We start from the raw sequence: 26995 nt of genomic DNA on the forward strand, positions 1-26995 counted from the left end.
ATGGCCAATTAATCCACAACAAAAAAGGAAATAATATACAATGGAGAAAAGGTAGTCTTTTCAATGTGCTGGGGAGACTGGACAGTTATGTGTGAAATAATAAAATTAGAACATACAGCTTTAAAATAGGACAATTCTTTCAAATAATATGCATTCATAGTCTATAAAAGGAAGATCTGGTTAGTAGCGAACTTTCTTAATGTCCTGAATCCTCTGACTACAGTCTTAACTTTGCCATTTGATATATGTTAAAGAGAAGTTTAAACAGTACTACTTGGGAGTTCTCAGAAGAGACGTTTGAGATGTATTTAGAAGGAAAAAATCTGTAGATGGAAAATGATAATAATATTTGAGAAAGATGTAAAATATATAGAAAGAAAATAATATAGCATTGTCTTAGTTCACTAGGATTACCGTAACAAAGTACTACAAATTAGGTGATTTAGAACAGTGAATGCCTACTGTCTCATAATTGTGGAGGCTAGATCTCTGGGTGGGCACCAGCAGTCTTTTTGGAACCCAGAAGCAAATCTCATCTATGTGCTGAGCTTCCTGAATGACTGTAACTGCACCTATTCCAGTCTTATATATGGGCAAGAGAAACAGAAAATAATGCAAAAGTGTGTCCTCCCCCATCTCATTTCCCTTTTTTATTGCTTTTATGTGTTTTGGAAAGCAAAATATTCTGTTATGTTTCCCCTAGTCTCCATGCATTCAATGAAGTGCCTTTCTTTGATAAGTTCCAGATAAAGCTTTGACCCACAATTCTCAGATGACTGCCACCTGCTTATTCACATGGTGCTAATTATAATACTGGTCCATATGACACACTATAATAGTTAAATAATAAGCATGAGATGACCTGCCATCCCTTAATCTTTCATATGTACAAAGTCCCTAAGAGACTTTTCCTCAAACACAGCATAACTTCTGATTTCTAAAAGCAGCATCTTAGAAAAACCTGAGCTTTAATTTCATGCCAAGAACTTTCCTCTGTTTCCTAACCCTGTCAACCTTCACTCTGACTAGCATCCAGATTAATAGTTATTTAACTGCTGAACAATTATGACAGGTGATTAATTAGTCTCAAGGAGCAGCCACTTGAGCTGCTATTAATCAGCTCATCACTAGACAGAAAGAGAAAGAAAGCAATCTGTATTTGTTACAAAATGGGCTAGGCAGGCATTACTCAGGCAATAAGAAAAGGTCATTGTAGAGCTGAAAGCATGATGACCAGGTTTTGTGAGATTGATGAGAGAGAACTATTTTCTGTATATATTATGAGAGGAGAAAAAAAAAAAGACCAAAAAAAAAAAAAACCAACCCAAAAAACTGTTCAAAGTAGTGTGGTGAAAGGAACTTGATGCATAGAGAATGGATTTCTCCAGATGTGTGAAGTACTTAAATCTTATACCACAGGCGTTGAGGTATCTTTACGAGTTAAGATGTAAGGTGAGTTTTTGACTATTTTCTCATCAATTTTGAAAATATCATAAAGACTAAAACTGCTGCATTTGAAAATTAAGCCAGAAACTTGTGTGCCAACATCCATTTCCCTTTTACCTTCATTCTCTACAACCTATCCTCTGTCTTACCCCTTTACCTCAACACAAATCCGTCATGCCCCGTTCTTCCTATCAAATCTGTCCTGCCCCATTCTTCCTACTATTATTATAACTGGATTTTATCAGTTTCTGTCTGGATTATGGAAATAATCTTTCACTTGACTAGTGTTTCATGAGCAGTGTTGGTGATATTTCCCCTTGAAATGAAAATTGGATGGTGGCATCTTTGTGATTAAAACCACAAATGGGATTGTGGCAAAATTCTTGGCATGACTTGTAAACTTCATCCTGAATACTTAGCATTAAGGTAGATATCATTTTTTCTGATAGGAGACAAGCTGACTTGAATTCTGCTTCTCTTTCTTACTCACTGTATGATCTTAGGCAAGTCATCTAACCCTTGGTTACTCATCTCTAAAACTCAAATGATAGTATCTACATCATAAGAAGCATGTGAATTTTCAATGGATGAATACATATAGTGTGCCTAGAACCATGTCTGGGATACACAGATAAATAATAGCTATTGTTATTTCTCAGCATGTACCCAGCACTATCTAACAAACCAAGTCAATTTGCACTTGCATACATCTGAGCTTTTTATTTCCTCTCTCAGGAAAGAACTCTTATTTGCATTCCTCATTCCCACTTGCATATTGAACAGACAGCCATCTTCACTGTTCAGCTTAAAATTTTGTTAGCTTCTCTAAGATGCCATTTTTAACTTTCTCTGCTTAGATGGAAGCACACTTCCCCACCATCCTAGCTCCCTGTTACGGCACACTGTCCCATGTCACACTTGTCAATCATCTGAATGCTCGATCGTATTTACTGTCCCTGTTACCAGACTGTCCTGGTTGTGCTACTGGTAAAGAGTCTGCCGCCAGTGCAGGAGATGCAAGGGACACAGGATTGATCCCTGGGTCAGGAAGATCCCCTGGAGAAGAAATGGCAACCAACTCCACTGTTCTTGCCTGGAAAATTCCATGGACAGAGGAGCCTTGCGGCATACAGTTCATGGGGTTGCAAAGAGTCGGACATGAGTGAGCTGTTGAGCCCAAGCACACAACTAGATGTTAAATTCCTTGTAAGGCGAATGTTTTATTCCTCTGTGTTGCCCCAGCATACTGGCTCACATGTGGGAGGAACTTAATCCATATTTTGAACAAATGAGTGAATATTGCAGGAAAGGTTGGCCAAACAAGTAGAGCTAACAGTCAGGTAAAGTATCTAGTGAAATAATCAAACCTCTCCAAAATGAAGATAAAGCCAGGAGCTGATACATTGGCTGATCCATATACTTAACATCAGTATTAACTCTCTAGGGCACTGCTGTAATTGGACTTTGGGGAATATACTCTGGGTTGGAATAATTAGTGACTTGAGGCAAATACTTTGAATTTCATTCCTTATTAAAATTGCCATCATATGGAGAATGAGATTAAAAAAAAAAAACTAAGTAGATGAGGTTCCTTCTAGCAAAGTATCAGACTATGTCACTGATTGCTGAATTGCCTCTTTATGAAGCTCTTCTGGGGCACCAGGGGATTACCAAGTGATCTACAGCAGAGAGGTCTCAAGATTTTGATTTCATTTAAAATACAGAGCCTGTTTGAGGATATATACCATTAAAAGACATGAGTCTCATCCTCATCTCTCCCCATTCTTAGAATCTCCTCCTCAGTTGCTAGTAGCACCTGTGTGGGGGAAAAAAGGTGCTTGCTCATCTTACTTTCTACATTAATCATCATTTATACAGCAAGCACGAGGGTATCACAAGCACGAGCATATGACTTCAGGTGGGTAATAAACAGCGGGGGTGGATCAACTTTATAAAAACCAAAGCTCTATTTTCACATGATTCAATTTACCCCTCCCTGTGTGGATGGGTTTAACTACATCAGAATCGGCTTTTGCAAAGCGCCTGAGGAGGTACTTAAACTTAATTGTACTCTGTGCTCATTACTGAAGTAGTTCATCAGGTCCAAAGTAGGGCAAAAGGCCTTTTGGGTTTGCTTGCATTGGAACATGTCCTAGGTCCCAATATCAGGTTGAACCCTGTTTTTGACAGTGTGTGTGTGTGTGTGTGTGTGTGTGTGTGTGTGTATGTGTGAGCGTGCAGTCACTCAGTCGTATCTGACTCTTTGTGACCTTGTGAACTGTAGCCCACTAGGCTCCTCTGTCTGTGAGATTCTCCAGGCAAGACTACTGGAGTGGCTTGCCATATCTTCCTCCAGGGGATCTTCCTGATCCAGGGATTGAACCCACATCTCTTGCATCTCCTGCAATGACAGATTCTTTACCATTGTACCAAGTATTAAATATTAATGGTAAAAAATGTTTCAGTTCCACAGAAATAACCAAAACACTAGATCAAATATTTCCCTTAGGTTGAGACTATTTTATAGAGGACCTCATGTAAGGAATTGAACCAAGAGCTAGAAAAGAAGAAAATAAACAGGAGGAAAATGAGACAAGAGTATGAAATGAAAGTAAGAATTGCACATCTGCATAGTAAGAAATCATGACATAGCCTTGCTGCCCAGGCACTGCTGTAAAGTGAGGAAGAAGACATTTTACTGTCTGCAGATTTGAGTTTAGTTTCACTGTTGTTGTTTTTTTTTAACCTTAGGTTAATAACTTAGCCTCTTGAGCCTGTTATCCTTCTACAAAATGAGTATAATAAAGCTCACCACCATGAGTTATCATAAACCCCAAATGAAATCATGAGAAACTTGTGCTGTAAGGCTCCTGAGTTTTAGTCTCATCCTCTGTTGGGCTTCCCAGGTGGTGCTAGTGGTAAAGAACCTGCCTTCCAGTGCAGGAGATAAGAGATGCAGGTTTGACCCCTGGGTCAAGAAGATCCCCTGGAGGAGGGCCTGGCAATCCACTCCAATATTCCTGCCTGGACAATCCCATGGATAGAGGAGCCTGGCGAGCTCCAGTCCCTAGGGTCACAAAGAGTCGGACACGACTGAAGGGACTCAGCATGCATTCACACTGTTGAGATTTGGAGGGGCAGGCTTGAAGTTGGTTGTGTCAGTCACACTAAGGATATTGTTCAATTTTCTCAGTTTGATAGGGACATAGAATCTAGGTGAGTACTTGCCATTGTGGTATTCAAACACAGTTAAATCCAGTAGTTTCTATTTGGACATTTTTCTTCTTACAGTTTCATATTAATGAGAAAATAGCAAATGCTCCTCTCTTCTCCAACCAGCAGTGATAATCAGACCACTTGTGATTATCTGTCCTTGTAGGAACCATTGTATACCTAAGGACACTCAGCTGGAAAGCTGGATGACAGATCTAATAGATACAAGAGTGAAGTCACATTAAACAGTGGCTCAAAGGGTAAAGAATCTGCCTGCAATGCAGGAGACCTGGGTTAGATCCTGGGTTGGGAAGATCTTCTGGAGAAGGGAATGGCAACCCACTCCAGTATTCTTGCTTGGAGAATCCCATGGACAGAAGAGCCTGGCGAACTATAGTACATGGGGTTGCAAAGAGTCAGACACAACTGAGGAACTAACACTTTCACTAAATATACTTTTAGTCATTTAAATCTAGTGATAGGACAATTAATATAGCTAGTTTTATGAAACTGGTATCACTTTTCCTTCCCTCTTACTTTTTTGGGAAGTGTTTCCTTTGGTTCTTTGCAACTTAAAATTTGTCTTCAGACTGGATATCATTTGGATGTATCTTCTGGCTAGTGTACATCCTAACAAATATTTTTCTTTCCTCTTAAATTTACTAAACATCTATCTTATTCAAGCACTTGACTCTTTTGTCAGATAATTCTCCTGTTCACCTATATAATTTGTTTTCATTGCCCTCACTTAATGAGAAGCTCTTCTCCATAAATACAGTGCTACATGTAAAATATGTAAAACGTGTCTCAAAAAATATTTTGAGACATGTAAACCATGTATCAAAAAGGAGCATTTCAAATATTTCATGTAAAGTGCTTTCTATTAAAATAAGCTTAGTATTAAAGGTTGAAGGCAGAAGGAGAACAGGGCAACAGAGGATGAGATAATTGGATGCCATCACCAATGCAATGGACATGAACCTGGGCAAACTCCGGGAGATGATGAGGTACCGGAAATCCTGGCATGCTACAGTCCCTGGGGTTGTGAAGAATCAGGCGTGACTTGGAGACTGATCAACAAGAACAGGATTAAAACAGTATTAGGTTCAATTCAGTTCAGTTCAGTCACTCAGTCGTGTCTGACTTTTTGTGACCCCATGAATCGCAGCACGTCAGGCCTCCCTGCCCATCACCAACTCTCGGAGTTCACTCAAACTCATGTCCATCAAGTCGGTGACGCCATCCAGCCATCTCATCCTCTGTTGTCCCCTTCTCCTTCTGCCCCCAATCAGAGTCTTTTCCAATGAGTCAACTCTTTGCATGAGGTGGCCAAAGTACTGGAGTTTCAGCTTTAGCATCATTCCTTCCAAAGAAATCCCAGGGCTGATCTTCTTCAGAATGGACTGGTTGGCTCTCCTTGCAGTCCAAGGGACTCTCAAGAGTCTTCTCCAACACCACAGTTCAAAAGCATCAATTCTTCGACACTCAGCTTTCTTCATGGTCCAACTCTCACATCCATACATGACTACTGGAAAAACCATAGCCTGACTAGACGGACCTTAGTTGGCAAAGTAATGTCTCTGCTTTTTAATATGTTATCTAGGTTGGTCATCACTTTCCTTCCAAGGAGTAAGTGTCTTTTAATTTCATGGCTGCAATCACCATCTGCGGTGATTTTGGAGCCCCCAAAAATAAAGTCTGACACTGTTTCCACTGTTTCCCCATCTATTTCCCATGAAGTGATGGGACTGGATTCCACAATCTTAGTTTTTTGAAAGTTGAATTTTAAGCCAACTTTTTCACTCTCCTCTTTTACTTTCATCAAGAGGTTCTTCAGTTCCTCCTCGCTTTCTGCCATAAGGACAGTGTCATCTGCATATCTGAGGTTATTGACATTTCTCCCAGCCATCTTGATTCCAACTTGTGTTTCATCCAGCCTGGCATTTTGCATGATGTACTCTGCATAGAAGTTAAATAAGCAGGGTATTATATATAGCCTTGAGGTACTCCTTTTCAAATTTGGAACCAGGCTGTTCTGTGTTCAGTTGTAACTCTTGCCTTTTGACCTGCATACAGATTTCTCAGGATGCAGGTAAGGTGGTCTAGTATCTCCATCTCTTTAGGAATTTTCCGCAGTTTTTTGTGATCTACACAGTCAAAGGCTTTAGTGTAATCAGTAAAGCAGAAGAATAGGTTTTTCTGGAATTCCCTTGCTTTTTCTGTGGATCCAATGGTTGTTGGCAATTTGATCTCTGGTTCCTCTGCCTTTTCTGAATCTGGCTTGAACATCTGAATGTTCATGGCTCACATACTGTTGAAGTCTGGCTTGGAGAATTTTGAGCATTACTTTGCTAGGGTGTGAGATGAGTGCAATTGTGTGGTAGTTTGAATGTTCTTTGGCATTGCCCTTCTTTGGGATTAGAATGAAACTCGACATTTTCTAGTCCTGTGGCCACTGTTGAGTTTTCCAAATTTGCTGGCATACTGAGTGCAGCACTTTCACAGCATCATCTTTTAGGATTTGAAATAGCTCAATTCCATCACCTCAGCTAGCTTTGTTCTTAGTGATGCTTTCTAAGGCCCACTTGCCTTCACATTCTAGGATGTCTGGTTCTAAGTGAGTGATCATACCATCATGGTTATCTGTGTCATGAATTCCTTTTTTGTATAGGTCTTCTGTGTATTCTTGCCACCTCTTCTTAATATCTTCTGCTTCTGTTGTTGCTGCTTGCCACCTCTTCTTAATATCTTCTGTTTCTGTTAGGTACATACCATTTCTTTTCTTTATTGTTATATATATATATATAATCAGATATTTTTTGAGTAACAGTGTATCTCTTCTGAGTTTTCTCTTAGACTGCTTTATGATGAAATATATCATATTATCTATATTTACTTACATGTTTTATCAGAGAAAACGGATCTAAACATTTATCGATTTCTCCTCCTCTCATATATAAAACTGGCTCCTGATAACTGCCACTCTAAAACCAGGAAAATTGCTATGTGTCAGATAGTTACACATATGTGAATTAACCTTCACAAAAGCTGCCTGTCTAGGGTATTTTAAAGCTAATTCACTAGTAAGGAAACAGAGATTCAAAGAAGGTAAATGGATTTCCAAATTGCCAAATCCAGCAAATATTGGTTTTGGAATTTAAGTTCAAGGGTGACTAACTCAAAAGTGCATCAGCTTTCCCCAACATTGTGGAAAGGAAAAACTTGATACAGTCATGAAGCCAGAGGTGATCAGACAGTAAGAATCCTGATAAAGTAAACAAACCTGAAGGAAAACAAAAATGGATTATTCAGAAATAACATAATTGGGTTTTGAAGTAAACCTTTAGCTGTACTTAGGATTGTGCTTTGTGTATCTGAGAACAGCTCAAGTACAGCTAAGTTTTACCTCAATGGAACTAACAATCATTGAGTATCTATTCACTCTTTATCCCGAGAAATAGGTATTGGTATTCTCACTTTGCAGAAGAATAAACTAAGGCTCAGGGGTTTAGGTGGCTTCCTTAGATGTGCATCCATAAATGGTAGAGGAGAAGGTTATACTCAGAGCTGTGTGATAAGTCTGACCGCATCTGCTATTCACTATGATAGTGCCTTGATGGATAATGGATGCCTCAAATGACTTCCTAATGAATGGGTACCTCAGATGCTTCCCTATTTAACTGAAGGTGATTCACAACAGGGTTGAGTGCGAGATGAGACTGGTGTGAGTTTACGTAAGGATATGTGTCCCCACTCCAAATCATAGAACATGTGTTAGGACAAAAGTTAAAGTGAAAGTCGCCGAGTCATGGCTGACTGTTTGTGACCCCATGGACTATACAGTCCATGGAATTCTCCAGGCCACAGCACTGGAGTGGGTAGCCTTTCCCTTCTCCAAAGGATCTTCCCAACCCAGGGATAGAACCCAGGTTTCCCACATTGCATGCGGATTCTTTACCAGCTGAGCCACCAAGGAAGCCCAAGAATACTGGAGTGGGCAACCTATCCCTTCTCCAGGGGATCTTCCCAGCCCAGGAATCAAAAAGGGGTCTCCTGCATTGCAGGTGGATTCTTTACCAACTGAGCTAATGGGGTCAAAAGAAAGATTCATATGAAATCATGAACCCATGGAAGTAGCAGCTGTACTCAGAGGAGAATTCAATTCCTGAATATGAGGAAGCCTGTTTGTTTGAAGATTGGCAGGTTTGTCTGTTTCTTGGCACTGAAACAGATAATAAGAACAGGTGTGAAGTAAACAATTCCAACTTCATCTTAAATTTCTAGCATCAGACATTCAGAGCCCCCCTAGTGTTAGGAAGCCTTCTTGCTTCTCTTCTGCTTAACTCTTATCCTGGTCCCCAAGTCTATAATGATGAACTGTTAGGGACTAAGACTTCTAAGTACAACAGACTATGAAAAGACAGCAAAAAGTTGAGTCCTGAACACTTTTTATATCGTGAACCCTTTTGGCAATCTTAAAGAGCTCATGAGCTCTTTCTCTGAAGAATTTTGAAAATGTCTAAAAACTCATAAATAAAATGCCTATTTTAATTGGTTACCTTCTGATACATTTTCTAAAATGTAATGAATAGAGTGATATTTTCTAAAAAGTTATTAATAGAGCAATGTGTTTTCCTTTTAAGCTCATTAAATAGAAAAATGTTTCAGTTATATCTGAATTTCAAAGTAGTGATAATGGCAACTGATATTTTAATATATATCTAATACTTATAATGTTATATAAAAATACCTGGAATGATCCCTGTTAGTATTATGGCACAGATACTGTTAAGTATGTCATCTGTTACCTATTTTATCTATATATATAATTGAAAAAATGTTAAATTTTAGTTGGTAATAGTGAAAGTAAGGATGTAATTTTTTTTTCTGTTTTATAACAGTTTATAACAGAGAAGGCAATGGCACCCCACTCCAGTACTCTTGCCTACAAAATCCCATGGACAGAGGAGCCTGGTGGGCTACAGTCCATGGGGTTGCTAGAAGGAAATGGCAACCCACTCCAGTGTTCTTGCCTGGAGAATCCCAGGGACGGGGGAGCCTGGTGGGCTGCCATCTATGGGGTCTCACAGAGTCGGACACGACTGAAGCGACTTAGCAGCAGCAGCAGCAACAGTTTTTTTAACAAGTTTATAACACTCTGAATTTGAGACACAGACCACCAGGGACCAAATAATCCTTGAAGTCTATTTGCCTTGGGAGACATCTCACATATATTATCTCTAATCCTTATAAAATTTTATAAGATAGAGTTAAGTAACTGTCCAGTCACAAATGAAGATTTTTGACTCTCAGAGAAGTAAATTGACTTACTTATGGTTAGAGATATGAGTTATGAGGATGATATTTCAACCAAATATCCAGTCATCCAGTCTACTTACAACTCTACCATTAAGCTTAACCCTACATTAGTAATTACCCTCCAACTCACACCATCCCATGCTATGCTTTGTAAATCCTTCTATACCTAAAGTCCTTAGGCATTAACATAAGTAACATGTAAGATGCTTAGAAGGCAGTCTGATAAGCTCCAAGGGGACCTTGCTATTTTTGGATTCATATCAAAGACTTGACTGAAGAAGCTTTCATAAAGATAAAAGGTAGGACCCTCTGGACAAGGTATATAAGAGATGTAAAGTATAAGCTACTTAATTTTTTAAAAATGTAATATAACAGATGAACTAGCCCAACAGCATTGCAGTATAATCTAGAGAAGCCTTGCTGTCAAAGGAAAGCATTATAAACAAATCACATGAATTCTAAAAACAAAAGATCCTCACCATTATTTGAAAATTTATTTAAAAAATTATGGAATTCCTAGAAGATGTCACATGCAGATGCTACTGATAGCTATTGGGACACTAGTATTTGGACACCACTGGTTGTCTGGGGCTGTGCCTGGCCGTGGGATTAGTCTGCACTCTAACAGGTTTTGTCATCTATTAGTCATGTTGTATTGAGGTGATGGTTCAACTTTGCCTGCGCCACAATTTCCTCATCAGGAAAAGGAGAATAACAAAGATTCTTATGATATCAATGGTATTTTGTGCGTGTGAATTAAATGAGCTAATACATTTCTGTGCCTCAATCTCTTCTTTTTAAAATGGACATCAGTATGTACCCCATGGAGCTGTTATATGGTTATATCATACTAAAACCCTAAGGTCAGCATCTGATATATAAAAAGAGCAATATACGGTACATGATTTTTAAGTGTAGAATTTCATGAGCTATGTGATCTGGACCTTGAATATGTTATTTATAACCGAGCCTCAGTGTTTTTCATTTGTAAAGCTGGCGTGCTTTCTACTTCATATTGATATCTATGTTAAAAACAGTAAGATTGACAATTACATTTGAACCTATATTTCTTATTAAAAACTTGACCCCTTGATATGACATCATTCTGCAAAAAATCTTTGTCAAGTCACTGCATACCACCATTTTTGGCAGTAGGTTCTATATCAAGGTACATTGCATCTAATTAGTGTGTGTGTTGGCCTTTTATCAAAACCTCTAATATCTTTGATATTATTTCTGATGATCCTATACTTATGAAAGTGGCTCTGTTTTCTGGAGATTTTTATTTAAAATCTTCTGTGTTTACTATGGTATTTTTCTTAAAGATTTAAGGTAGTTCGTACCTTAGTTCATAGTTTTGCCTGTGAATTTGAGCAGTTGGTCATTATCAATCTTCTGATGAACAGTCTTTAAAATTAAAGGAAAAATGAGAACTTACCAAGGTCTTAAATGGAAAGTGTCATGTTAACAGAATTAATTCTCACTATGTCTAAAACACGTATTTCAAGTGGTAAGAAAGTGGCCAGACTTGATGCTTGGCTATACACATGAAACCTATCTAATCAGTATGTTTACTGCTTATTTGAAATTTGCTGCCAACATCTTGGAAAGCATTTTTCCTTCCAGGATACTATAAATTTCCTTTAAAACCTTATCTGTATTATGTCCTTTATTTTTCTGAGTTTACAATCTTTATAACTTTGACCCAAAGTCATCAGTTTCCATGAGGTAGGGTCAAACAATATGACACACAGAGAGAATAAATACATGGTCCTAGTTGGTCCACATATGAAAACCTGAAAGTCTTTCTTTAGTTTCTTCCCTGTCATGAAATACAATTCATTTTCCAAGATGCCACCAAGTCTATCTGAAAGGCAAAAAGCTAAAAACAAACATACAAACACGCAAAAACCTCAGAACAAACAAAATACTGCTTATGTCATTATTTTCAATTTGAAGTCCTGGGCATGACATTAAAGGACTCTCAGAATTAAGTCAAAATTTTCTTTCTAGTCTCATCACACCTGGCCATTTTTACCCAGTTATTCTTTTATGTCGTCTTTCCTATCTATGTTCTCTTATCCATGGAAAGAACATCCTTTCCCTTATCTCTCCCATCACCTGAGACCACTGGTCCTTTACCACTAACCATATGCCAATTTTTCCCTCTGAAATTCCTATTTCTTCCTTTACTATGATCTATCTTCTATATCATTAGAGCATTTGTTTGGTATTTGAATTTTATTTTTATTTCTATGAGCTCTTCAGAATCAAAAATGTTTTATAAAGTTCTTTATCTTTCTTGCCCAAAGTCATGCCTGGAGAATAGAAAATGCCAAATAAAAATGTAGACCAATGAGTGAGTGAATGAAGGAACGAACTGTTTGGTAAAGCCCAGTTGAAATGTAATCTCTGTGAAATCTTTCTGAATTTTTTCAGAGTTAATCATTCCTCCTAGATTTGTATAAGACTATGCCATCTACAACAAATCAGACTGCAGCTGAAATTTTTATATGTCTATTGGACTCAATATGTTGGGAGTTTCTCTAAGTGACCATTTTATTCATCTTTTCAGTTACAAGGTTGCTAGCCCATAGTGGAGGTTCAGTATGTCTTCTTTTCTCAAATAAGTGACTGATTGGGCTGTGTCCTATTCATTTTTTATGTCTTTGAATGGTCTATGAAATCTTGAAAATGCCCTAGAGGAGAAGATTATTGATCTTTTCAGTCTGGATGCTGTTGAGTCACAGTTCAGTTCAGCTATTTTCTGAACAGTTCAACTGTTTGCTGGTTCACTATACTAAGACAGAGAGTGCTGGTTCTTACTAGCCATGTGTTCTCCTGCACACATACACGTGCACACACACACACACACACATGCAATATCCTCTTCAATAGTAAGACTAATACATTGAGCTATTCTTAAATTGCATGTGGGAAGGAGGTATCAACAGGCGATCTATTAACACCACAAGAATATGCGTTTATCTTTGAAGCTTCCAGTTGGGAATGGTTCTCCTTTCTTCTCAGCAGGGATACAGATCTGTACTTGAGTGCAACTTCTATGTGATTTGGAAAGACCTGGAGTACTATTTATTTATACAAGTTTTCACACTGGTGGTAAGAAAGTGAGGAACTTCTGGGGCATATTTGTCAGAGACAGCAGAGCTGTACTGGTTGATCAAGGTCTACCCCTCCATGCTTGAATCTCCTGAGTGTCTTCTTGCCTTGTAATTGAGCAGCTCCTGGATCATTTTCTCCAGTGGAAGAGAACTACAGCCTAAGACAGTTGATCCATTTTCAGATAGCTTTGACCACTAAATCCCTTCCTTATGGTAAAATTTTGTTTCCCTTCATCTTAGAATCATTTCATTGTTTCAGGACTCCATTTCAGAGATAAAGAGACTATTCTTCTTTCAAGATAAATAGTTAAGGACTCTACATCACCAAACCTAGGATCTAGTAATCTGTAATCACTTTTTAAAAATCCAGATGCACATCATAATTATCTTGACATTTTTTGAAAAATACAAATGCTCAGTTACTTTTTTTTTCCTCCAGAGCTCCAGATGTTTCTAGTGAGCATCAGGTTTAAAAACAACTGTATTATGTGATGTTCTTTTACTTTTATTCAGTTTGTTTCACTTTTTCTAGTTCATATTCTGTGCTCCCATTTCATTTAGTTTACGTTTTCCAATTTCTTCATCTCTACTTTTTGTTAATATTCTTTCTTACGCTTTTATCAAGAATAGTAGAAAAGCTTTTGTACACTCACACACGTACTCATATATAATATACATGTTTTAGAAAATGTATGAATTTTTGCCTAACTAAAAAAGTTATGATATTTTGATTCTACTTGTTTGACTTAGTATGAATAGAATGCTAGATTTCTAATTAAAAAATAGATATGCAACAAGCAACAAAGGTTTGCTGTATATCATAGGGAACTATAGTCAATATCTGGTAATAACAGGATGGAAAATAATTAGAAAAATAATATATATGTATTGTATAACTGAATCACCTTGCTGTGCCCCTGAAACATTGTAAGTCAACTATTTCAATAAAATATATTTAAAAATAAAAATTAATTTAAAAGATAGTTATAGTTCTACCACCTCTTTGTCTTACACCATGAATTGAATTCCTCAAATATTTATTTGCATCATTTTCTCATCACCCTGCTAGTTGTTAATTAAGGCTTGAAAGTTTTCCCTTAAAAGTCTTCTGTGCCAATCCCTTCCAACTCATTCCCATGACACTTTTTGCTTTGCAAACTCAGATATAATATGTTTGGAATTGCACTCAGTGCTTATTGTTGAATTAATTATAGTTATTATTAATAACAATATGCCTGCCCAGGTGGTGGAGTGGTAAAGAAGCTGCCTGCCAATGCAGGAGACATACGAGACTCAGGTTCAATCCCTGGACTGGAAAGTAGGAAATGGCAACCTATTCCAGTATCCTTGCCTGAAAAATTCCATGGACAGAGGATGCTGGAAGGCCACAGTCTATGGGGTTGCAAAGAATCAGACATGACTAAGTCACACACACATCATTAATAACAATTGTTTTTGTTTAATACTGATAATTATTAGCATCATGATTTTCATACCAATCCAAGGGCCCAAAATAAACCAAAATAGCTGTCTTATCAATATTTTTGTCCTAGGAAAAAGTGGTGTGCTTATGTTTTATTTTACAGCAATAGGCTACCACTAGACTGTAAACTCAATAGGTTACTGTCTTGGGAATGCAGAATTGGTAGTAAGTTTGCATTAACGTGGCTTCCCTGGTGGCTCAGAGGATAAAGCATCTGCCTCCAATGAGGAAGACCCGGGTTCGATCCCTGAGTCGGGAAGATCCCCTGGAGAAGGAAATGGTAACCCACTCCAGTATTCTTGCCCGATAATCCCATGGAAGGAGGAGCCTGGCAGGCTACAGTCCACGGGGTCGCAAAGAGTCAGACATGACTGAGCTACTCACTTCACTTCACTTCACTTACATTAATATGAGATACACTTGTCAGGACACAGTCACTGACTGCACAGTGTGGAAAAGCACGAGTTGTCAAGAATCACATTCAGGTTACTCCCTTGGGCATTTGGGTGGTTGGTATGTGAAGTGAGAGTCACTCAGCCGTGTCCGACTTTTTGCAACCCCATGGACTATACAGTTCATGGAATTCTCCAGGCCAGAACACTGCTGTGGGTAGCCTTTCCCTTCTCTAAGGGATCTTCCCAAACCAGGTACCGAACCCAGGTCTCCTGCATTGTAGGCAGATTCTTTACCAGTTGAGCCAAACAGGAAAGCCTTGGGTGATTTTTATAGTCATTTATAAATTTATTGAGAACAAAATAGTGGAGGAGAAGACAATGAATTACCTTTTACACAAATGACATAGATATAGAATAAAGTATCCATGTAAAGAATTGCAGTTAGCAATATGGGTCTGGAGCATCACAGCAAGTCCATCTTTGTGGTACAGATTTGGGAATAATAAAAATAAATATGGTAGTTGAAGTTGTGGGAGTAGATAGGAACCTGCAAGAAGTAATTATACTAACTCAAAAGAGGCTTTCAATACATTCTGAGGAATCAAGCATGACCGTAGAGGCAAGGGAAGAGTATACAATCAATAAGTAGAAACTTTCTTATCTGGTAAAACCATCTTCCTTAATGAGCAGTTGTTATTTAGTTGCTAAGTCATGTCCCACTCTTTTGTAACCCCTTGGATTGTAGCCCACCAGGCTCCTCTGTCTATGGGATTTCTCAGGCAAGAATCCTGGAGTGGATTGCTATTTCCTTTTCCAGGGAATCTTCCCAACCCACTGATGGAACGTGTGTCTCCTGCATTAACAGGCAGATTCGCTACTGCTGAAGCACCAGGGAAGCCCCATAATGAGCAGCCCCACAGGAAATGTAGCAGTATTTGAATGACAGCGTTACAAATGTATACACATAGAAATGTGTTACCTGTTCCAGAGAATCAGTGCAGTTTTGCCAAATTATATAATTTTCTGAAATTATAAATAAGGTTTTGTACTTTCCTGAATAACAACAAAACAGTATAACTTTTCATTTATACACCTGTTGCATTCTTGGAAAAGCTATTATTATTTTGTATTAAAACTACAATATTTTTATTGATATATAAAGTAGAACAAAGTTATAACCTCAGATGATTATTAAAAGATAAAAGCTTTTTAACATCAATTCATCCTGTTTTCTCTGAGTCAGAGATTATCTTTCTACTCCTCTCTGATTATTCAAATTATTTATGCCCTTCAGGATGTACCTCAGAATCCATGAAGGGCATTATTACTCTTAGACCTTGTTTACTTGCCTAATTCCCGAGGGAACAGCTTCTCCAGGACATTTGCAGTCTGGACTTTAGAATTTGATATCCACACCTTTTCTTCTTTGGGCTCCCCAGGTGGTGCTGGTGGTAAAGAACCTGCCTCCCGATGCAGGAAACATAATAGACATGGGTTTGATCCCTGGGTCAGGATGATCCCTGGAGAGGGAAATGGCAACAGGCTCCAGTATTTTTTCCTTGGAGAATCCCATGGGCGGAGGAATCTGGAGGGCTACAGTCTACAGCATCATAAATAATTGGACATGACTGAAATGACTTGGTACACACTTCTTCTTTAACTGTTTTAATCCTGCTTCATAACTAAGCTGTGAACATCTTACCTTTGGTTTATTTATCTGTCCCACTGTGATTCTGGCACATTCCTGTTGCTATATAGAGGGCTATGGAGGACAGGATGAAGGATAGAGTAGGGAAAATGTTGGCTAACAAACAGATACTTATTCATTGATTCTCTACACTCCAAAAAAGTCAGGATAGCATCTGAATTAGCAAAAAAGTATCACATAGTACTTATGTTCAATACTTTATAGTGACTAAGCTGAGTAATCATAAAATCAATTTATATTCTGTGTATCCCCCGTGATGCAATATGACAGGATAATAATTTATTGATCTGTGGATTAAAGGTATGTGATGATATCAGTTCTTTTAGCCACTAAAATATTGTGTTTCAGATATTAAAAGCTTAGTCCAATTATTTTGGCCCTGGAGTTTGTTGCATTGGGTAGCAATGAAATTTTAATTTTCTAATAAAATTTCCTGCCTATAATCATTCATTAGGACAAAACCATGGCTTAACTCTGTCACTAAGTTTCTCCTGGTAGGAGCAGGATGAATTTAGTGATTCAACTAAAGAGAGCAAGAAAATAGCATTTTATATGCTCAAACTTAGAAATGTTCTTAATAACATTTGAAATAGTATGTGGAAAGTTTTTATTCATCCAAAGTCAGGAGTCCTGTTTTCCATACCATCCTACCTGTTATTGAGTAGAAGATTATACTGCTCTCTGCATGATAGGCCCATAAATTGAGAGACGAGTCATTAGGTCAAGAAAATCAGACTTTATTCAAAAAGTCAGGAGACCAAGAAGATGGTGGACTGGTGTCCCAAAGAACCATCTTACCTGACTTAGAATTCAAGCCTCTTTTATACTAAATGGGGAGTGGGTGTGGTGGATGGTTACATACTTCTTAATGTCAGAATCTTTCATTTCTGCAGCTGTCCCTGTAGGTCACAATGTTCCTATAACCTACAACAAGACAAATTTCTTCTCTGATCTTAACTTTTTATCTCTATATGAATGGAAAAGTGTTATACCTTTCATTTTCAGAGCCTTGGCATGGGCTATTCTATATATTTGAGGTGATAGGCAGCATTCTTAACTTGTAGCAAAAACAATAGAATAAAAGTTCAAGTAAAAGAAACAGATCCACTATGGAGTCAGTTTTGTTGTTTAGTCACTAAGTGGTGTCCAACTTTTGTGACCCCATGGACTGTAGCCCACTAGGCTTCTCTGCCCGTGAAATTTCTCAGGCAAGAATACTGGAGTGGGCTGTCATTTACTTCTCCAGGGGGTCTTCCTGACCCAGGGATTGAACTTGTGTCTCCTGCATTGGCAGGCGGGTTCTTTACCACTGAGCCACCAGGGAAGCCCCAATCAGCTTTGCTCTTCCCAATATCATACCTTTGTTGCTGTCCTAGAAAAATGTCAAAGAAGGGTGTCAGGCACCTCTGCAGCAGCTGCCTTCAAAAAGCTTTATTTAGGAGCTAGTTCATTACATCAGGTAGAAGTACTGGACTCTTGGATAACTGGCAACATTCAATTGAGTTTAAATCTTAAAAAAAAAAAGAAACATCCTTTATTTACTCCTTTACTTCTTTTACTCATTTGAAAAGACCCTGATGCTGCAAAAGATTGAAGGCAGGAAGAGAAGGGGATGACAGAGGATGAGATGGTTGGATGGCATCACATACTCAATGGACATGAGTTTAGACTCTGGGAGTTAGTGATAGACAGGGTGTGTTGAAGTTCATGGGGTCGCAAAGAGTTGGACATGACTGAATGACTGAACTGAAGTGAACTTCTAAAAATGTTATGGATTAATAAAGACTATTTTTTTCTCCGTTTTCTGAAAAAAAGTTGCCTTCATCTTTTCTTGTGGCCCTATTCACCAAAGGTATACATGAGGTGAGGTGAAGTCGCTCAGTCGTGTCCGACTCTTTGCGACCCCGTGGACTGTAGCCCACAAGGCTCCTCCGTCCATGGGATTTTCCAGGCAAGAATACTGGAGTGGGGTGCCCGCTTCCCAAATACTACTGCAGCTCTGATCACTCACCTTGAGCTTCAGACCAACCATCTGATCAGCACTTTCTTCAGGGTGTGCTACAGATAAATCAAACTGAAATTGCTCACAAAGTGTGATCACAATCTTTGTTCCCCTCAACCTGTCCTCCCTTTTGCCTTCTAGGTTAGTGACCTATGGAGCTGCTCAAGTCAACATCCTTGGAGACTCTCTGGATCCTTTCTGTTTCTCCCTCTCACTCACCTGCATTTGGGTTCTTCAGATGGCCCACTTATCTCATATATGTCATCAGAATTCCCTCTATAACTTCCACGCTAATAGAGTTTTATCATCTTTTATTGAGAACATCATAACAGCTGCTTGAGTGAGCTCTCTTTGTAACCAGATATAAAGAGAGGGGTCTTTCTTGTTCTCTCAGGCCTGAGTGTTTCTCATTCCAAAGTCAAGATGTCACCTGCTGTTGAGGCCATATGCAAATCCTAGCATTTTCAGAGAAGCCAGGGCAGAACCACTTCTATTACAAAACATTATTTCTTTTTCTCAGTTATAACAGAATGACTTTGGGAAAAGATTCTATAGGAGAGAGGTGGCATACAAAGCGCAGTTCTCCTCCCGAGAGGATTTCCTCTCCCTAAATCCGAGTTCGGTGGGCTCTAAGACAATCAGCCATGTGACTGAGGATATACTGTGGTACTCCAATTCCCGGATGAGTCCTTGTGTATGCCATGTGTTTGCTCATCTGAAATGGATGTTTGTACAGAGGTGATATGAGCACAGGATGCAGGGTGATGTGGCAGGCAGAGAAAGAAGGCGTCTGCAGGCTTGCTTACCTCCCACCATTTAATCTGATGAGGATGAAGAAGAGGTGAGCTTCTCTAGGGTCCAGTGGATGATGAGCAGACATGTGGCCCCTTGCAGAGTGTGGACTGCCACTGGGGACACTACGGTGTGAAAAGTAGTTCCTACGTGCCATGCAATTGCTCTGTGTAGGTCCCACAGACACTTTCTTATACTTGCCTTATTACTTAGCAGAGCCAAATGTGTTCAATTACCACAGAGGGAAAAACTCACCCAGAAGCAGAGACAGCAAAGGGACAGAGACAACAAATTGTCCCAGAAGCAGAGACAACAAAGCCTTCCCTCTGCTGCACTCCTGGCCCTTTAAAACTCTTAGCATTAGGGGCTTCCCTGGCAGTCCAGTGGCTGAGACTTTGTGCTTCCACTGCAGGGGTTCGATCCCTGGTCCTGGAACTAAGATCTCATTTGCTGTACGGTGAGGACAAAAACAAACAAACAAAAATTAACATTATTAGCATTATAATTTAACATATCACAGTCTAGTTTTTGATGACTTCATCTTTAAAAGTTAACATTTAACTTTTTTCTACTATTTCTTATTTCTTCCAACACATTTTAAAATTTTAATGATGTCTATATTCTATTCTATAATTATTATAAGATTTTATTCACATTGTTATTCATTAATTCTAAAAGTTTTGTCAATACATTCAAAACTTTTCATCCCTGGTGAATTTTATTCTTTGTTGCTCTTGTAGTGATGTTTTCTCATTGTCAGTAAGATGCTTTTACAGATGAAAGGCCAAATGTGTGCTTAGTTGCCATTTCAAACAAGAACTGTAAATGCCTTTAATACTGGGCATAAGAGGAGAATGCTAAATTACTGAATTAATGATATAAATTAATGATACAAATAAGAAGTTTGAAACCCAATCCCCATCTAAATGAAACAGTTGGGGGTGTCAAATGAAAGAGAATTTAAAAAAGAAAAAAAAAACTTAAAATAGCCCAAAGCAAATATTTATGCTTTAGAATCTTTTCTAAAAAAAATAAACTGTCTAAGAAGACTATTGCACAAGTGCTTTACAATGGGAATTACTTTTTATTTGCTCGCAATCTGTTTTTCTGTGTTCTTGAAATCACCTGAAACATATCCCTTTTTGGAAGATGAAGAGTAAGGCTGTTTTGCTAAAGAAACTGTGTTTGCTTGCACTTCGCAAAGAATAATGACGTTTATCTAATGTGCTGTAAATGGACTGTGGCCAGTAAGGCTTCCCAGCTCTGATTCATCATTAGACACTGGTGTGTGGGAATATTCAAGGCATGGCCAAGAAGGTATGAGTCTCTGGGATGGTGGCATGGGTCTTTTGTAATTTAAAATAGGATAGATATTAGCAAACCCATTTCTCTGGGACCTTTATAGCTTCAGAGTGAATTATTTCTGTCCATAAAACAGAGAACCTGCTGTGTGATATTTGCAAACAGCAATTTTGTTTGTAAAAACAACATAAACCTTTTATGTGCCTGATGCCCATTTCCTAACAGCTTTTTGTTGAATGTCTCACATACCAATGGATGCGGGGATGGAAAAGAGATGCTCTATGCATATATTGTTTCCCACCAGTTGCTAAGATTAATCAAATTGGCCCATCCATCTAATAAAATTACATCTCATGCAAATTCATGGTGGCGGTACCCCAGCTGTCTATGGCTGCCGCGCTGGCTGCCCCCACTGCCGCTGCACAGCATGTATTATACTCTGCATATGCGACTCCCCTGTGTCAACGCATATGTTAAGTCGAGGGACTTACAACACTTCTTTTTTCTTCTTAGCATCTTCTAGTCGATGTATCAGCAGGGGACCATCTAGAGAGGAAGTAGTGCTTCCTTTCTCCTCTGGAGATTCAATTGCCACTCTGTTTCATGTCCCCGAATTAGAGGGGAAGAGAGAGACTCTGAGCCTTGGATCCTACCAGCTGTTTGATTACCTTTGCTAATAATGAGAATTATTGAACCAGTAAGGTGAAAGACTAACTGTGCACATCTGGTCTGCTCATCTGGTTTTGGAGATTGGACCTCGGATGGAGCCTCATAAGGAGGTCTGTGTTGGCCTTAGTAGCTGACGTCTGCCTTTCTTTTCTTTTTGTTTGGTTGATCCACTCCTGTTTTCATTAGATGAAGGCTGTCTGCTAACAGTGTATATTAGTAGAAATTGCTAAACTTTGGACTGAAGCACTGCCATTTTTAAGATGTGTAATCTGTTTACTCATTCTTAACCATTCACCTTGACCTTTGTTGACCTGTTCAGTTTTACATTGACTCTTAGATCTCTGCTAGCTTGTTTTCCCTCTCTTTCCAGGAGGCCTTTTCTGATCTTGAAAGATGAAATCAGTAGCCTCTCTTATTATTCTTTAAAACTGATTGCATATACTTACTGTGGTCTCAAGTATTCTATGCTATGTTATATTCATCTGTTATTTTTCTCTTCCCAGTACCGAGCCTTTAAAACTGGAAGCCATGGCAAATCTGTATTAATCATTGGGCTTCGCGGGTGGTGCTAGTGGTAAAGAATCCACTTGCCAAAGCAGGGGACATAAGAGATGAGAATTTGATCCCTGGGTCGGGGAGATCCCCTGGAATAGGATATGTCAACCTACTCCAGTATTCTTATCTGGAAAATTCTGGAATTTTCAGTCCATTGGGCCACAAAAGGCTGGAAATGACTGAGGGACTGAGCATGTACCATTACAGAATTCCTGAATTATTTTGGTGATTAATATGTGCATGCATGCTAAGTTGCTTCAGTCGTGTCTGATTCTTTGTGACCCTGTAGACTCCCACTAGGCTCCTCTGTCCCTGGGGATTCTCCAAGCAAGAATACTGGAGTGGGTTGTCATGCCCTCCTCCAGGGGATCTTCCTGACCCAAGGATTGAACTCTTGTCTCTTGTTTACCTGCACTGACAGGCAGGTTCTTTACCACTAGTACCACCTGGGAAGCCTGGTGACTAATATAGATTTGTCAAATAAGTATTTAGTGAACATAACTATATATCAAGACACTCAGGTTGCAGAAAATGACTAACTTATCTTTGCCCTGTACCCAATTGTACGAGGAGTAATTTCTACATTTTAGAGTTGCCTGGAAATCTAACATCAGTTATCTAATTTTTTGAGAAGGATCAAAAAATTGTTTTTTTTTTCTTTTTTTTTTTTCTGAGAGATCATTCAGGAATCTTTGTGCTCTGACAGTTCAGAATAACTAAAGAAGTATCCTTGGTTTTAAATTAATCATGGTGCCATTATTTGGGCTCACTAGCCCATATCAACCATTGAAAGCTGTGTTGTTTCATTCTCCTATGCTGGACATAGGAGTCCTATCCTGGGCTTATTGAGTCCCAGTCTCTAAAAACACCTGTGGAATCAATGTGCCTCAAGTTTCTACTTTCTTGGGTGCTGAATGATACCCAGAGAGCACTTCTAAGAACTCATAACATTCAGTGTTCCCAGGTTATGGGGTGCCAACCTTCTTCTCACTGGTTAAATGACAACTCTGTCCTTCTCAAATTTCCAGCCACCATACCAACTAATCAAAGGGCTAGACCATGAGGGGCATGGTGATAACAGCTTTTGAAGTGCTCTGTGAAACACAAGACATTAATCCCTGTTTCACCACTACCTTGATACAAGAATTGAAGCAAGAGGGGGGGAATGATATAAAATTTTGTTTATTTCAACGGCAGCTAGAACAAGGCAGAAATTAAATTTTGAAAAATTGTCTAACCATTACTGAATGAGTTAATTTGCTAATCAATGAAATTTAATGCCCCACATCATAAAGTTATCATGGTGATTAAATATGATAGGCATTATCTGTTCTCACCTTTCCAAAGCATCACAACGCACAGCAGTCTGATGGTGCACAATATGACCGTGCTGCAAGCTTTGCCCCACCATCTGCGTTTGGGCACATTGTACCAGATGTTTGGAAGTTTAAAATTCTCCCAGGAATGTTTCAGTCATTTGCTGTTGCCATTTCTATAAACTGTTAGAGTATCCCTTTAAGAGCATTAATATTATTACTCTACAAGTGACAGTCTAGAAGGAAGTTATCATCCATAGGGGCACTGTTGGACAGAAGAGCAGGTCATTTATAGCTTGGGCTTTGGCTTCATAGAGACTTGATTCTTTTTCCAACTTCATCAGCTTCTAGAGTTGTACATTGATAACCCACCAATCCCTCTAAGTATACCAATACTTACCTTATAGAATTTTAATCCTGATTATATAAGATGATGAAATATACCTCTTAGCAAATTGCCTTGCAAATTGTTGTTGTTGTTCAGTTGCTGAGTCATGTCTGACTATTTGTGATCACATGAACTGTGGCACGCCATGCTTCCCAGTCCTTCATCAACTCCTGGAGTTCACTGAAATAATAAATGTTAAATTTGTTGTTATGCATAAAATCAAAAGTTGTTGCCTTTCCTATAAAGATAACTGAGTGCATGAGTCTGTCACCCTGTGTGGCTCCATCCTTTTCACCTACCTGGCAGTACAGCTTTGTATAAGAGAAGTTTAAATATCTGTGTAGCTCTCTACTTGGCTTGCTCAGTATACAAATACGAATTATCAATAATATGATAAGTCTGGTACTAGGCCAGAATATCATCTTCTGTTCTTAAAGAATTTCTAATGAATAATTTTTAGAAGGGGACGACAGAGGATGAGATGGCTGGATGGCGTCACTGACTCGACGGACGTGAGTCTGAGTGAACTCCGGGAGTTGGTGATGGATAGGGAGACCTGGCGTGCTGCCATTCATGGGGTTGCAAAGAGTCGGACACGACTGAGCGACTGAACTGAACTGAACTGAATGTATCTTAGATTTGAGTCTTGCGAGAAATGAGAAGGCAAGAAGATGGGAAGGGTGGTGCAGTGAGAAATAAATAGAGGCAGATGAAAGGTTGTAGTGGATGTGACTCAGAACTGTGGGCTCTGGTTAAAGATGAGCAGAAAGAGGTCTGTGAGAAGCAGGTAATTAACAAGCCCTTGTAAGATGCCCAGGAGGATGACCTTTATTCTAAGCACAAAGTAGATTGAATCTGTTTTGTTCTGTTTGGTCATTTGTTTTTCAGATTCCACATATAAGTAAAACCACACATACTTGTTTTTCTCCGTTTGACAATTAACTTAGTATGGTACCTACCAAGTCCATTGATATTGCTGCAAATCGCTATATTTCATTATTTTGTTTTATGACTGAGTAATATTCCATTACAGGTTTCCCTGATGGCTTGGGGGTAAAGAATCTACCTGCCAATTCAGGAGACACAGGTTTGATCCTTCAGTCAGGAAGATCCCCTGGAGAAGGAAATGGCAACCCACTCCAGTATCCTTGCCTGGGAAATTCCATAGATAGAGGAGCCTGCTAGGCTACAGTCCATGGGATTACAAAGAGTTGGACACAATTTAGTGATCAAACACCCACCACAGATATTCCAGTACTTATGTATACTATACCTTTTTGATCCATTCATCTATTGCAGGACACTTAGTTTGCCTCCATGTCTTAGCTATTGTAAATAGGGCTGCAGGGAATGTAGAGATACATATAGCTTTTTGAATTAGTGTTGGGTTTCTTTGGGTAAATATCCAGTAATGGAATGGCCAGATTATATGGCAGTTCTATTTTTAGCTTTTTGAGGAACTCTCATACTGTTTTTCAAAGTGACTGCACCAGTGTGCATTCCACCAACAGTGCAGGAGTGTTCCCCTTCCTTCACACCCTCACCAACACTTGTTTCTTGTCTTTGGAGTCATTGCCATAAAACAAAACCAATACAGTGAACAAATTAGAAGTTTCCAGAGGGGGCAGGGGGATGGACAAAATAAGTGGAGGGGATCATGAGGTACAAACTTTCACTTACAGGTTAAGTAAATTTTGTACATCTAGTAAACATGGTCAGTAATATTATGACAACTTTCTATGGTGATGGATGGTAATTGGTCTTGCTTCAATGATGATCACTTTATAATGTATAAAAATATCAAAAAGCCATGGCGTACACTTGAAAGTAATCTAATATTGTATTATAATTATAACAATTAAAAAGTAGAGCCCCTCAAAGATGCTCAATGACTTAGGAATTTTCTAGCTTCAAATTAATGTGCTTTGACATTGTTCTGGGGGCTACAACTTTGCCTTTTCTTTGGTGCAAATGGATGTGACCAGGTCAGTAGATTCATAACCATGGATAGAGCAGCAGGGCTTTAGTCTGTTGCAGCTAAGTGTCATGGGTAGTTGAACGCAAATTAGGAACCAGGAGTCTTGACCTTCTGGAGGTTGTGATTACTGGTCAGGTTTGAAGATGGCTGAATGATATGACTTCCATTTCACACAATTAAATATAATTTGAAAGAAATCAAGGAAAATATATGTTATGTGCCTAGTATATATCTGGCCTTAAAGGTATTATAATCATGTTTTATCACTTAATCTCCAACCATTCTGCTGCTGCTGCTAAGTCACTTCAGTCGTGTCCAACTCTGTGCGACCCCAGAGATGGCAGCCTACCAGGCTCCCCTGTCCCTGGGATTCTCGAGGCAAGAATATTGGAGTGGGTTGCCATTTCCTTCTCCAATGCATGAAAGTGAAAAGTGAAAGTGAAGTCGCTCAGTCGTGTCTGACTCCCAGCGACCCCATAGACTGCAGCCCACCAGGCTCCTCCGTCCATGGGATTTTCCAGGCAGGAGTACTGGAGTGGGTTGCCATTGCCTTCTCCAACCATTCTAGAGTATTATATAATGTTTTAAACTGAAACAAAAGCTAATATGATAGCGTAGAGACTGAAAAAAATGGGAGTTTCCCAGGAACACACAGAAAAGAATACAGGAAGACAGGCGAGCCAAGGTCTGTCTGGATCCAACACCCATCCTGTTTCCCTCTACCCTCAGTGATGAAGAGCATGAATCATTTAGGAAAAAACCACAGTTATCCTGCCACAGGGAATTCCTCTGATTTTTAGGGAGGAGGGTTGAAAAATAGTAAAGAAGAATAAAACCGAGTGGCAGGTAAAGGGCAAGGACACACGCCCATGGGTGGGTAGGAACTATCCCGGCAGCCCCTCTTGAGAAACCAGTGCCTCTGTCTCCGTGGCTGCCTAGCAGATGTCATTCCAGACACCTACCAGCCACAGGGAAGCATGGGACGGCTGGATTTTCAGGGAAGCCAAGAGGTGCAGACAAAGTAACTTGCTGAATCTGAGTCTCAAAGTTGGTTCTGAGAAGTACACAACTGACTAAACTGTCCTCATGAAACACAAAAAAACAACAAAAACCCCATAGTTTATGTCCAACCGTTGACTCAAAATGAAACCTCTGAGAGCAGAAGCAGGGTCAGAAAAGCCATATTAAGCATCTTAACTCTTTTTTTGGTAAAACAGGACATCAATCAGTCAAATTAAATAATCTCCCTTCAAGTTGGATTTAATTTGAGAGCTGTCTGGAGGGATCAGAAGTGGAAAGTGACCTAA

The sequence above is a fragment of the Oryx dammah genome, unplaced genomic scaffold, assembly GCF_014754425.2.
Source record: "Oryx dammah isolate SB20612 unplaced genomic scaffold, SCBI_Odam_1.1 HiC_scaffold_15, whole genome shotgun sequence".
NCBI classification, from domain to species: Eukaryota; Metazoa; Chordata; class Mammalia; order Artiodactyla; family Bovidae; genus Oryx; species Oryx dammah.